Source organism: Hemitrygon akajei, chromosome 17 (assembly GCF_048418815.1).
Source record: "Hemitrygon akajei chromosome 17, sHemAka1.3, whole genome shotgun sequence".
Classification (NCBI taxonomy): domain Eukaryota; kingdom Metazoa; phylum Chordata; class Chondrichthyes; order Myliobatiformes; family Dasyatidae; genus Hemitrygon; species Hemitrygon akajei.
In genome coordinates, this window is record NC_133140.1 from 63,499,864 (window position 1) to 63,513,772 (window position 13,909).

The window sequence follows — 13,909 nt, forward strand, 5'->3', positions numbered from 1 at the left end:
TGATGACGAGAGTGGTCATCTACACGTGGCTGGCTGCTCACTGTGCCATTTTAGATCTTAGAAACAGCGCAATCAGAAAGACTTTGAGAGAAAACAGTAGGAGCCCCAAACACAGCTTTGTTTGGATTCTTATTATGTGAAATTCAGTCATGATTTTCCTGCAAAAAAAATTATAGGGACTGCAGTATCCAACTTGATATTGGAAGGATTAATATACTGTCCTACAAAGAGTTCAGCTTTTATTTCCTCTGCACATGCTATTTCACAAAAAAAAATTATATATAAACTGCACAGGACATGCACAGGACTCCTACTTAAAAAATCTTTCTCTCCAGCTTTCATTTTCTACAGCCAATGTTTTTCCCTCAGTTATCCAAATTAGAATTCCCACTGTGTCAATAGCCCATAGTGATCGAAATGAAGATGCATTGTATCAGGGCGGGTTACTCGTTCTTGAATTGTTTTTCACACACATTCTGAGAACATAACAAATAGCATCAGGAGTGATGTGGCACCTCAAGCCTCCTCTGTCTTCAAGAAGATTGCGGCTGATCTTCTACCACAGCATTTTGCTGCTGTATCTGTTTCCCTTAATCTCTCTAAAATGCAGAAATTTATCAGTTTTGGTTTGCAAAGCAGTCAGTGAGTGACTCTCCACAACTCTCCAGTGTAAGGAATTTCAAACCTTTTTTTTACCATCTGAATGAAAACAATTCGTCCATTTCAGTTCTAATAGCTGATCTTTTATTTCCATATGTCAACACAGTACAGAAGGAAGCCATTTTGCCCCATCAAGTCCACTTGTAGAGCAATCACATTTCAACACTTATTTTTCCCTGCACCTATTCTCCTTGCAATCCCAGATTCTATCTTTCACCTAGAACCATGGGCCAATCTACAGCTGGGTTGTGGGAGGAAACAAGCCAGCCTCATAAATACCTTGTCTAATGCTTGGTGGCTTGCGGTGAATGTCACCTCCTGACACCCACAGTCTTTTCATTATCTGCATGGCATAGATAAGGAGTATGCTGGTATACTCTGTGGTGAACTATATATACCTGTCTGGACACGCCCCCTGCTGACTGCTCCTGTGGCTCCTCCCACAGACCCCAGTATAAAGGTGATTGAGGCCTGAGCCCGGCCTCAGTCTCCAGGATGTAGTATGGTGGTCAACTACTGCTTGTTCTTTCTTCCAGTCAATAAAAGCCGATATCTTGCCTTTACGTCTCAGAGAGAGTTATTGATGGTGCATCATACTCTGTCTGAACGAGTTTAGTCTAACAAATCTCAAGTAGCTTGACACCACCCAGGACAAACAAATTTCCTGTCATCAGCCATGCTATGTGTTGATTTTCTCCACTACTGGTGTACAGTAACATCAACATGTAGCATCTCTAAAATGTTCTGCAGGTACTTTCCTACACTAGACAACACTTCCCAAATCTACAATCTACTCCACCATATGTGCAGTTTATAGAAAACGATGCTGGAAAGATAATTAATGGGGGGGGGGGGGGAGGCAAGGAAAATGCAAATAGCTGAATAAGTATTTTGCATCAGTCTTCCTTGTGGAAGACACTAGTGGAATTTCCAGATGTCAGGGGTCACCCAGTGTGTGAAGTTACCATTACTAGGGAGAAAGTTCTTAGGAAACTGAAAGGTCTGAAAGTAGATAAGTCACCTGGACTAGATGGTGTACACTCCAAGGTTGTGAAACAGGTGGCTGAAGAGTTTGTGGAAGCATTAATGATCTTTTGAGAATCCTTAGATCATATATGTCAAACTCAAGGCCCGCAGTGGAATTATCTTTGGCCCGCGAGATAATATCTAACTACTATTAAAGCTGGCCCCAGTAATCGAAGCGCCTATGGCGTATGATATGGCTAATGCTGAGTTTATTCAGGTACCAGGTTTTCAGGGTTTTTAGTGTTTATTCGGCAGTCTTCTTCATAAGAAATGGAATTTGTAAAGTGAAACACTTTGTAGTTATAGCAGAGACTGAGACACATGAGAGCAGGCTGAAAAAACGGAGGCAATGAAAGCTGCGTTTGCACGCGTCCGACTGATCCGGCCCGCATGAAGCTGCATTTTGCTCAATCCGGCCCGTGACCTAAAATGAGTTTGACACCCCTGCCTTAGATTATAGAATGGTTCCAGGGGACTGGAAAATTGCAAATATCACTCCACTCTTCAAGAAGGAAGAGAGGAAGAAGAAAGGAAATTATAGGCCAGTTAGTCTGATCCCAGTGCTTGGGAAGATGTTGGAGTTGATTGTTAAGGACGTGGTTTTGGGGTATTTAGAGGCACATGACAAATTAGGCCCTAGTTAGCATTGTACCCTCAAGGGAAAATCCTGCCCAACAAATCTGTTGTAAGTCCTTACGGAAATAACAAGTAGGATAGAAAAAAGGAGAATCAGTTAATGTTGTGTACTTGAATTTTCAGAAGGATTTTGACAAGGTGCCACACAAGAGGCTGCTTAACAAGCTATATCGTATTGCAGGAAAGATTCTAGCATGGATAAAGTGGTGGCTGAATGGCATGAGGCAAATTGTGGGAATAAAGGGAGCCTTTTCTGGTTGGCTTCTGGTGACTAGTGGTGTTCCACAGGGTTCTGTGTTGGGACTGATTCTCTTCACTTTATACGTCAATGATTTAGATAATGAAATTGATAGATCTGTTGCAACGTTTGCAGACAACAGGAAGGTGGAGGAGCAGTTAGTTTTGAAGGAGCAAAAGACAGATAGATTAGGAGAATGGACTAAGAGGTGGCAGATGGAATACAGTGTCAGGAAGTGTATAGTGGTGAACTTTGGTAGAAGAAATGAAAGGGTTGACTATTTTCTAAATGGAGAGAAAATACAAAACTCTGAGGTGCAAAGGGACTTGGGAGTCCTTGTGCAGGATTCCCTAAAGGTTAATTTGTGGGTTGAGTCTGAGATGAGGAAAGGAAATGAGATGTTAGCATTCATTTCAAGAGGACTAGAATATAAACCAAAGATATAATGTTGAGATTTTATAAAGCACTGGTGAGGCCTCATTTGGAGTACTGCAAGCAGTTTTGGGATCCTTATCTTAAAAAAGATTTGCTGAAACTGGAGGGGGTTCAAAGGAGGTTCACTAAAATGATTCTAGGATTGAATGGCTTTCATATGAAGAATGTTTGATGGCTCTGAGCATGATTTCACCTGAATTCACAAGAATGAGGGGTGACCTCATTGAAATCTATCGAATGGCGAAAGACCTTGATGGAGTGGATGTGGACAGGGTGTTTCCTACGGTGGGAGAGTCTAAAACCAGAGGACACAGCCTCAGAATAGAGAGGCATCCTTTTAGAATGGAGATGAGGAGGAATTTCTTTAGCCAGAGAGTGGCGAATCTCTGGAACACATTGCCCCAGGCAGCTGTGGCGGCCTTGTCTTTATGTATATTTAAGACAAAGGTTGATAGATTCTTGATTGGTCAAGGCACGAAGGGATACACAGGGGGAGACAGAAGATTGGGACTGACAGGAAAATTGGATCAGCCATGATGAAATGGTGGAGTAGACTCAATGGGCCAAATGGACTAATTCTCCTCCTATATATTATGGTCTTAACCTTTCAAGGTGCACATCATCTTAACCTGGAAACCAAATCACTCCTTCATTGTCATTATATCTAAACCTTGGAACTTGCTACTACACTTTGCTTTGGGTATGCCTTCATCAGTCGGACTGTAGCAGCTCAAGATATTGGCTCAACACCACCTTCTCAAGTGTCATTAGAAATTCAAAATAAATGCTGGCCCTGAAAATTATGCTAATATCTCAGAAAACTGATAATTAAAAAGAAATTCTGCCATTGTTTCTTACTTCTGTAAGGACTGCATACACTTTTACATATTTTAATTGTGTTTATTTCTAAGTATAATATTCTTTATAAAGATATCAAAATGGAGAAGATAACAGCATCTGTTAATCATAAGCTGGAACAATTTGATTCATACTGGGAAAAATGGTTTAACTACATAATGCCTCATAGGCCTGATTTTATTCTCACAAATCAATGAATCTGTTGTAAAAAAAAATTGCTCCCTACTTGTACATAGTTCTTTTGTTTGGCTTGTTTTTTCTTTCCACTCTTTTCTATAAGTGTATACCTCAGATAAATACTTTGTGGAGATTTGTGATATATGATATATATGTACAATGTCTGAAATACATCTTATGGAAATATTTGTTTGATGATGAACTTCAATAAAAATAAATTACAAGAAAAAGATATCAGTATTATATTTTGGCCAACAATGTTTAAAAGGATAGCTGTCTATGACAAAAGAATTTTCAGAATTTACTTCAGAAGCTCTGGTAAGGACTCAAAGTCATACCATGGATCTTAATCATCACGAGATACACACCCAAGCAGTACTCTCCTTTGCAAATGAACTCTTTAGTTGGGGATCTGCAAATGCATTAAACGATTGACCAATTTTGACAGAGGTGCAATCAAGAGCATATCTGATATATCAGTAGAAGTTTCTTTTAAATTGTGACATACAGTTTTGATAGGGCCAATCTATTACATATTTGGAAGCAGATGACATGTTTCAACTTTCCATTTCAGAAACCAATTCACAAAATCCCATCATGAGATTATTGCACAAGGATGAGGGAGTGAGTTGTGGCATAAGACATCAGCATGGAGTGAAGAGTAGCTAATATGTGGAAACCACAAAAGCTTTGGATTGACAGATTGCAATTAGTCAGTTAGCTGAAGGACTGTTGTTCATGCCCCAACTATTGGTAATAACAATAGTTTAGGGGTAACACGAGGGGGAACTTCTTTACTCAGAGAGTGGTAGCTGTGTGGAACAAGCTTCCAGCAGACTGAGTGCAGGTCAGTGGGACTAGGTGAGAGTAAGCGTTCAGCACGGACTAGACAGGCCGAGATGGCCTGTTTCCATGCTGTAATTGTCATATGTTATATGTTATATAACAATGTCAAGGAGGGAACCAATCGTAAATTTGCCAATTTCTCAAAATTAGCATATTAAAATGAGTGCCCAAGGAGGAAGCAAGTGCTCTGCATGAACAAGCAATGAAGTCAAGTTCTTTTCTTTAGTGTGGAGAATAAAGGAACATGTATCCTTTAGAAAAATAAATCTTCAACCAGATTACCTAAACATGAATTCGGGCACAAAGAAATGTGGTTGATTCTTGCACGTGAAACAAGGGCAACAAGGGACAGACAATAAATGATGCCTTGATAGAGATACTCACAGAAATTAGTCAATAAAGTACCTAGAGGTTTGGCACTGATGGCATCAACAATGACACACCTGAAGGTTGCATGTGTGTCCTGCTCTCTGTACACCCATGACTGTGAGGCTGAGCACAACCCCAACGCGACAGGAGGTGCTGCCTGAAGTACCACCATCAAAGATACCCTCACCATCTTTGCCTTGCCTTTTCCACGCAGCTACCATTGATCAGCAGCCTGAAGTTCCACACCACCATGTTCAAGAACAGCTACTTCCCTTCAAACATTTGGATTTTGAACAAACCCCAATCACTACAGCTTCACAACACAATGAACAGATTGACCATTTTGCACTTAGTAGATTTTATTTTTTTCTTCTATTTGTGTTTTCTTGTAAATTGTGTATAATTTAGGTTTTATTTTCTTGTGGATGCTGCTTATATGATTCTATGCGCCTATGATGCTTCTGCAAGTTTTCATTGCACCTGTGCATACATTTACTTGTGCATATGACATCAATCAGGATCTAGATCAGATTTACTATCACTGGCATATGTCCTGAAATGTGTTGTTTTGTGGCAGCAGTACATTTCAATACATAACCAAAGAACATAAATTACAATAAGAACTATATTGATTAAATTAGCGCAAAAAGAGAGCAAAAAAAAAGTGAGGTAGTGTATATGGGTTCATTGTCCATTCAGAGATCTGATAGCAGAGGGGAAGAAGCTGTTCCTAAAATGTTGAGTGTGTCCCCTTAGGCTCCTGTACCTCCACCTTGATGGTAGCAATGAGAAGAGTGCATGTCCTGGGTGATAGGGAGACTTAATGATGGATGCCACCTTTTTGAGGCATTGCTTTTTGAAGATGTCCTTGGTGCTGGGAAGGCTATTGCTATGATGGAGCTGGCTGGGCTTGGAACTCTCTGCAGCTTTTTCCCGATCCTCCATCCCAGAAGGTGATGTAACCAGTTGGAATGCTCTCCATGGTACAAGGTTTGCTACTACGAATTCCTGCAATGATGAGATGGCTTAATGAGAAACTGACTTGTTCACATCTCTTTTCACTAGATTTTGAGACAGAAGAGTAATTTCATGATACATAAAATTCTTAAGATGCTTGTCAGACAAAATACTGACATCTATATTGAAAAGTTATAATATCCAAACAAGTAGCTCCTAAATGAAAATTGAAGCTTTGGAAGCTTCAAATGGAAATTGAAGCTACTTCGCTTTTTAAAAATACGGTATTTCTACTTTTGCATATTTAAAAAAATCTATTCAGTATACATAATTGATTTACTTGTTTATTTATTATTATACTTTTTTTGCTCTCTCTCTACTAGATTATGTATTGCATTGAACTGCTGCTGCTAAGTTAACAAATTTCACGTCACATGCCGGTGATAATAAACCTGATTCTGATTCTGATAGTTGACCATTTAAGAGCGAGATGAGAAGCACTTTCCTCCCTCAGTAAACTGTAATCTCAAGTTTTCTAACCAAAAGCTCAGGGAATTTGTACTCATTGACTCTATGAAAGTCAGAGACTGATAGGTTTTGGATATGTAGGGAATCAAGGAACATAAAAGCTGGAAGAAGGTCCTAAGATAGTAGAAAGCCAGGCATGATCTTACTCAAGGAAGAGCAGCCAGGAAGGATCAAATAGCCTCAACTTTCACCTCATTTCTCATATGCTTTTCTTTAGAATGTGTCATTATAATAAAATGCATACCTTGATCGTGGTAATGTGGAAAACAATGCTTCAGATAAATTCAATGAAGCATTTTATGCTTACAATTAATTTTATGAAATGGATGTTTTTAGCTGGAAAATAGCTAATTTATCCTATACAAATTCAAGAATAGGTACAGGTATAACAATGCCATATATATGAATGATGAGGCCTGGATTACTAGTTTAATGAATAAAAATCTCCTGTGGATTTTAATAGCTTCAATATTCTTACCAGATATAAATCAAGAACAAATATTGGGGTTTATTAGCTATTAAATCATCACAAAACAGTTAAATACATACATACCATTTTAACAAAATCTCTATATCAATTGTTTTCTGCTTGCTTTCAACAAAATCAATGCACTAATGGTCTTAAGTGAAAAAACAACACATTTGTTTCCCAAGTCAAATCATACCCATTGTATATTCTAAGAATGGTAATAAACTTTTCATGTACTTTAGACAGGGTCCAACCGCGTATACACAACTTTTAAGAATATATTATATGTACATTCTTTCAGATTTATTTAATTAACAATATAGAGCTTCATTTTTCTTCTTTCTATTTTAAAATCTCTGTATATTAACAACAATATGAAAGAAGCAATCTGAGATTTTTTACATAATCCTACATGCTCATATTTGATATCATTTTATCAAATGTGACTCTCCCCATACACAAATAACACTCTTGTTCTCTACAACCTTTGGTTTGAAGTTTTTAAACATAAAACATTTAAACAATTTTTATGTGCCAAGTTAAAGCAATAAATTGGGGACAACTTCAGACCACCTCGTCTTATTTTATAAGAATTATAATCGTGACTGTTCATTTTACCACATCAATCATTCCAAACTAAATAATTAAAAGCCCAGACAGAAGTCACTAGAGAATATCTTAAAAGGGTAATTCTTTTTCTCTACTTTAGTAGTTACAGTTTTTATACATCTCTAAATCATAATCAGATTTTAATTACTGGTGAACCCTTAATATTCCAAAGCATCCTGTGATTTTGCATTAAAATGCCAGTGTCTTTAATTTATTTAGAAAGCATTTCAACAAACCGTAAATCTTATTTCTGTGTTTCGATAGATCTGGCTAAGTGTGATGATAGGGGAAATTGTGGAAGGCATTTGATGCAGATGTAGAATGTAATGCTCAGAAAGTGAGGAATCTAGCATCAGCTTGGCACAAGGCTTTGAGCCAAGTCTGGAGTGTGCAGATGTAATGACCAGTACTTTTGTGATCTTAATTTCCATTACTACCAAAGCACCAATGCAGTTAAAAACTCAGGAAGTTCTGTTGTGACTGTGGGCTATAGCATTCAATGATGATTGCAAGATTTCACAGAAGCATGGCATACTAACTCCAATAAAATGCAAATATTGCATGGAACGAGAAGCTGCAGTCTTCTTTTAAGTGACAGAGTCAGATGCAATTTCCTCCCAATCATCTCCACTTTGCCAACCCACATTGTTGCTGCCCAGTAGCTACTCGCTCAGACTGCAGCAACCCATGCCGAGATGGTACTCTCCTTTGGCAAGTCTGAGCCTGATCCAGGTCACTTTCCAAAGATATCTGCTGCATCCTCAACTGATGGCCAGCAGCCTTGCACCAGCCAGATAGGCAGCATCATAAAGTTCATCAGAACAGGCAAAGATGCAAGAAGTCAACAAACATCCAACCACTGGGAGCAATCCATCTAAATACACCACTGGTAGCTCCTTCAAGCTGTTGAGACTTGTTTAGTTATTCAAGGTTAGAGTGAACTTCAAGATGTTAACAATCATTGCTGCATTGGTATGTCATGATCTACCACCTCTGCTTCTGAATATTCAATCCACATAAATATCTTTGTCAACTTAGCATCTTGTTGAAGTTTTCTAACAGGGGACACACATAACAATGGTTCATGTTCACCATTAAGGACATTAGTAGCTCCCAAATCCTAAGATACTCTCCTGTGTAGGCCATGCTTAAAATGTCTGCACTATACCATGCATTATTGCTGATACTAAGGAAAATTAGAAGATGATTCATCACATTTAATTCTCCAAAATACAGTTCTTATGCTACAATTCATCAAGATAATACTAATAGAAAAAAAATCACACAGATTATTTAATTTGTATTTACTTCAAGCAACAATTATAAAATCAATCCTAGAGTCAAGTTAAATCAAGTAGTTTTGCTAAACCATTTCAACACAAGCAAAAATGAGCCAAAAGATCTCTGTATTTTGAATACTTCACCATGCAAACTGCATTTCAACAGAATAGCTCTCTCACTCTCTCACCCACTCATAATGTCCTTTGAGATTTTGTATTAGTTGTAATTGGCCACAACTGTGTTTATGAAATACAAGAGCAAGTAATGCATTCTGAGTGTGGAGAATTACTCAGAAAAGAACTGAACCATTTCTTTTGCTTGGGGTGTTGGTTTTACTCTCTATTGAATATACTCCCTCAGTGTGTGGAAGACCTCTGTGTGCAGGCTCACATTAACCATTTCTGTGAGTTATATATAAAAAAAATTAACCAGTGAACACTGTATCAGCAGTTGCCCTTATCCTGTCCACTCTTGTTTTAATTGGGGTTATTTACCTACAGCAGACAAAGAGATAGCACTTGAATGCAGTGGGATTAGTTTCAAACTTCCATTGTAAGAAATTAAATGCAGGATTGCTAAAGGAGGACATGCAGTCTCGTCGAGATCATGTCTGAGTGAGTAGGATAAAATAAACAAAAGACATTTATTTCTCTTTCTTGTAAATTTCCCTAAACTGAGCATATACATAGCTTTGTGCAGCAAGTAAATAAATTCTCCTGAAAAACTTGGACACCATCATCATGAATTATGAACTGAGATAAAGGCTCATTTCAACATGTATATTTCTTTACCATTACCTGTCTATTTTTAATATAATTGCTAACTTGTGAACACCAGGGAGAATTCATTTTCACAGACACAAGAAATTATATGATGCAGAAGAAATAATTCAGTGAACTTTGGGTCAATTTTAGACAATTATCTCAAACTGTGATGAATTATTTTTTTCTCTCTCCCAATAAATCTATGAGTAATTGAGGAGCTATTAATTAATAATAAAAACCAACTGATACCCTAGAGAGTGGCATTAATTATGAATATAAAAAATTGTCGTTATTAAAATGAAACATTTCCATTTCAAGGGAGGCGACAAGCATTTTCAATGCAAATGATATTTAGTGAGTTTTATTTATCCCATTTAAAAATGAACACAAAAGATAGTACGTTAACCATTTCGTGATTGAGCAGACTAAAAATCATGTCCTTCAGTTATAAAGGCAAGAGTTTTGATGTCTCTATTAGAATTAAAAACAACAGGATGATTAGAATCTACTTAAGATGAGTGCCTGTATTTCAATATTATTTTTTTCCTTGCGCATTTAGCTGAGATAATTTTGAGCAATGAGGGAAAGGCAATGAGCTTAATGTCTTGTGCTAATTGTGTTAAAACTGTCAGTGCCCACCTTTATCACTGGACAAAACTGACAGCAGAGCAGCTCTGGGTATCTGTTTAACTGCGGAATTCTGGAATCTACTTTCAGGGATACCCTGCTGCTTCACTGATACCGTCTTCTCAGATGGCCTCAGCATAGAATTCACGGTTATGAACGAAGGGTAATTACCTAGAAACATTACACCAAAGGCAGCTGAAAACATCCAGGCTAGTGACCAAAAAAAGATGTTACTCTGTTGTCTCCTAAATGTGTAACAAGGGATAATTATCTCTGATCAATCCTGCTGTCTCTGAAAATTAATTTATAGAAGTGTGGAACCTTATTCACTTAGAAGTAAATTAGGTATAATCAAACATATTTTTATTCTACCACTGTATACCCCTCCTTCAGCCTACGCATATGTCCTTATCTTTATTTGTCTTCCATCGTAATATACCTTCCTTTTTTTAAAATCAAGTTCCTGCCTTCTTGCATATGTACCTTCAAAATGACTGGTTGAAGATCATCTCACTGTTTTCCCTAGTTGCAGACATCACATATTCTCTGCAGAGAGACCCACACTGGATTCGATGCTATATTACCAGCAACCTCTGCTGACAACACCATGAAAGCTCTTTGGACAACTGTACACTAGATGAATGGTGGACATTTTGCCAATCACAGCAATATTTAGGCCATTATTTAAAATGCATTTCTATCTTTATTGCATTTTGGAGCTAGGTTGAAAAAACAACCAGCAAATCAATATGAGTAAAGGAAGGAAGTTACCTCAGTCTTAGAAGAGGCAAATGCCAGTTAGCACTAAGAATGCACATCAGAGACTCTTTAAATCATTTGTTCTCCAAGAGCAGGTTGATAAATCGAATAGGTCGAAGATACTCTTGTTTGACAAGGCCAAGCACTTGTTCCTGTGACAAAGAATATAAAGATGGCATTAACAAAATTTGCATATTTACTTCATCAAATGGTTGCTTTTCTATTAACTCGTTAACAATTACATTTCCATTTAAAATGGAACATCTATCACACAAACAACATTTACTTCCCTTCACATCTCAGACTATAAAACTCAGCTCAGTTATATTAACCTCTGTGCCAATAGTAAATATAGAGTATAATTATATGGACTCCTCAACAAGGAAATTGATTACATATGGGAATGCTATTAAATTTCAAATCTTTAATTATTCTCAATTTTTTAAAAAATGGAAGCTTTTTTCCTCAGATATACAGGCCTTTGGAGTCAGTAAATTTAGTCAGATGCAATGGTTAACTCAAAACAAATACACCTTTGATTGGTGTGTAATAAACAGGCAGCCAGTGGCAAAGAACACACAGCTGCAACTCGGCATGTTGGCAGAATTCCAGGATAGTGGGTCTGGCAGAAAAGCTGGAGTCAATAGTTCATTTTAATTACTTTTAATTAAAGGTACTTTGCATTTTTAATTAATTGATTTAGATTTGTTCACAGGTTGAAATCAACATGTTAACAATTATGAGTTCATGGGATAAATCCTTTACATAATACATGCCATTTTGAGAGTGGGTTTATCCTTTTTGTTAACTTTTGATATTTATCACAAAATATGCACAATGTAATAAGCAAATTCAGCTTCTGTTGTCAGACTAAATTCACACCGTACCAGTATTTTTAGTGGAATATTAAGGAAGATTTGATATTCATTTTGTTGTTGATCCTGTCATTCTTTTATTTTTTTTTGCTTCCCACTGATATAACATTTGTGTTCACTGGTTTGTATAGGGTTGCTCAGAAATCAAACACAATTTAAAATACTCCAAAGTGACGGAAATACAACTTTATACACCAATGAAATAATTGGAAAGTTTGTTGGTGGGTTACATAGCCTCCTCCTGTTTTGAGCTCTTAAAGGTAGATTGCTGAAAGTAGTCCATTAAGATTGACTTATTAATGAGTAGAAATCCATCTGATACTAAATAACAATTCAGCATTGGTCACAAATACATGGTGATCTACAAATTTATTCATAGGATTGTAGCTTTTTTTGAGTTTAAGGTTGAGTTGCAGTTAAGGCTATAATTACCTCATCAAGAAGTTTTGGGGAATTGTATGGGGATAAAATATGCAAAAATGCAAGAAAATAATAAATTAGAAGTCTAAGCATACGTATAAATGGTGCTCAAGATGGTGCCACCAACCAAAAGACTAATGGCGATGTCCTGCAGACAGTTCACAAAACTAATGTACTTCTTCTTCTCAACACATACAAAATGCTGGAGGAACTCAGCAGGCCAGGCAGCATCCATGGAAAAGAGAAAAGTGTACAGTAGATATTTCAGGCTGAGACCTTTCTCTTGTTTGTGATTGGAGTACTTTTTCTTCTCCTTCTTCATCTAAATATATTTCTACTATTAATCTATGTGCGACTGGAGCCTGTAATTTACATTTCGTGTGTTGTTCCTCTCCGCGCCTTATGGTGCATCAGGCAGCAACCTTGTCATTTCTTTAGCATTTTTTTTTTGTTTATTATGAGGCTGAGCTGCTAGCTCAACATTCAACCCAGCATAGATGGTAAGCATGCTAGGAGCTGGCCGTATTTGAACCTGGAACCACTCACCTTGGAGTCTGGTGAGGATGCCATTACACCAGCGCTGGGTTAAGTAATATACATTTTGATGAAGTGTTTTTGGGCTGACTTTTGTTGTCTCTGAGGGAATTCAGCGTGGTTGAGAGTGAGGCTGGGTATGGAGTGTGCAGCCTAATGGTGGCGTGTGAACCCATGATCAGCTCAATTCTCGACCAGCCCGCTGATTGAAGTGCTGAGCAAGATTGAAATCAATGCAGTTGAGAGCAGAAGGCGAGTGGGTGATCAGCACTGTCTGCCCATGTTAAGCTGGTCTTCTTCACTGCTCACTGTTGCTGGAGGAAAGTGCAGGAATCTTGGGTCTTGGACAAGACTTGATCGACATGGTTTGTGGATTGGACTCATGTTTTAGAGGACTTTGCAATTGATGTTTTATGTGTTTCTGGTTTCTGACTACCCCTTTTTTTAATGGCTATTTTACACCATTTTGATCAAATCTGACTGGTTCTGCAGCTTGCAGCCAATGAACAGCACGTCACTTAATTGAACTGACTGAACTAAACTGAACATCCCCAGACGGTTTCAAGCACCCTGTGTTTTGACGTTTAATTTTGTGTATGTCATCCGCTCATTTTTTACCGTTTATATGATTTATTCTTTGTTTCTGCGCGTTGGGTGTTTGATGTTTTCTTTGGATGAGTTCTATTGTGTTTCTTTGTTTTGTGGCTGTCTGCCCGAAGACAAATCTCAGGGTTGTATACTGCGTACATACTTTGATAGTAAATATGCTTTAAGTCTATGAATCTTTGTATTGAATGTCTGACAAAGAAACCATGATGTTAATTATCTCATTGCTCGAGTG

General features: G+C 37.6%; 1 long non-coding RNA gene across 3 annotated transcripts in view; it reads right to left on the minus strand.

Annotated features, from left to right (window-relative positions):
• The window catches only part of LOC140740782 (uncharacterized), a 177,627-nt gene that overhangs the window by 76,469 nt on the left and 87,249 nt on the right, over positions 1-13,909 (minus strand). For 2 of the 3 annotated variants that reach the window (XR_012101928.1, XR_012101927.1), the window contains exon 5: positions 11,252-11,391. This is a non-coding gene — a long non-coding RNA (uncharacterized lncRNA). Of the gene's footprint in view, positions 1-4,098; positions 6,254-11,251; positions 11,392-13,909 lie in introns of those variants that run through there. The other variant, XR_012101929.1, reaches the window with a different exon arrangement.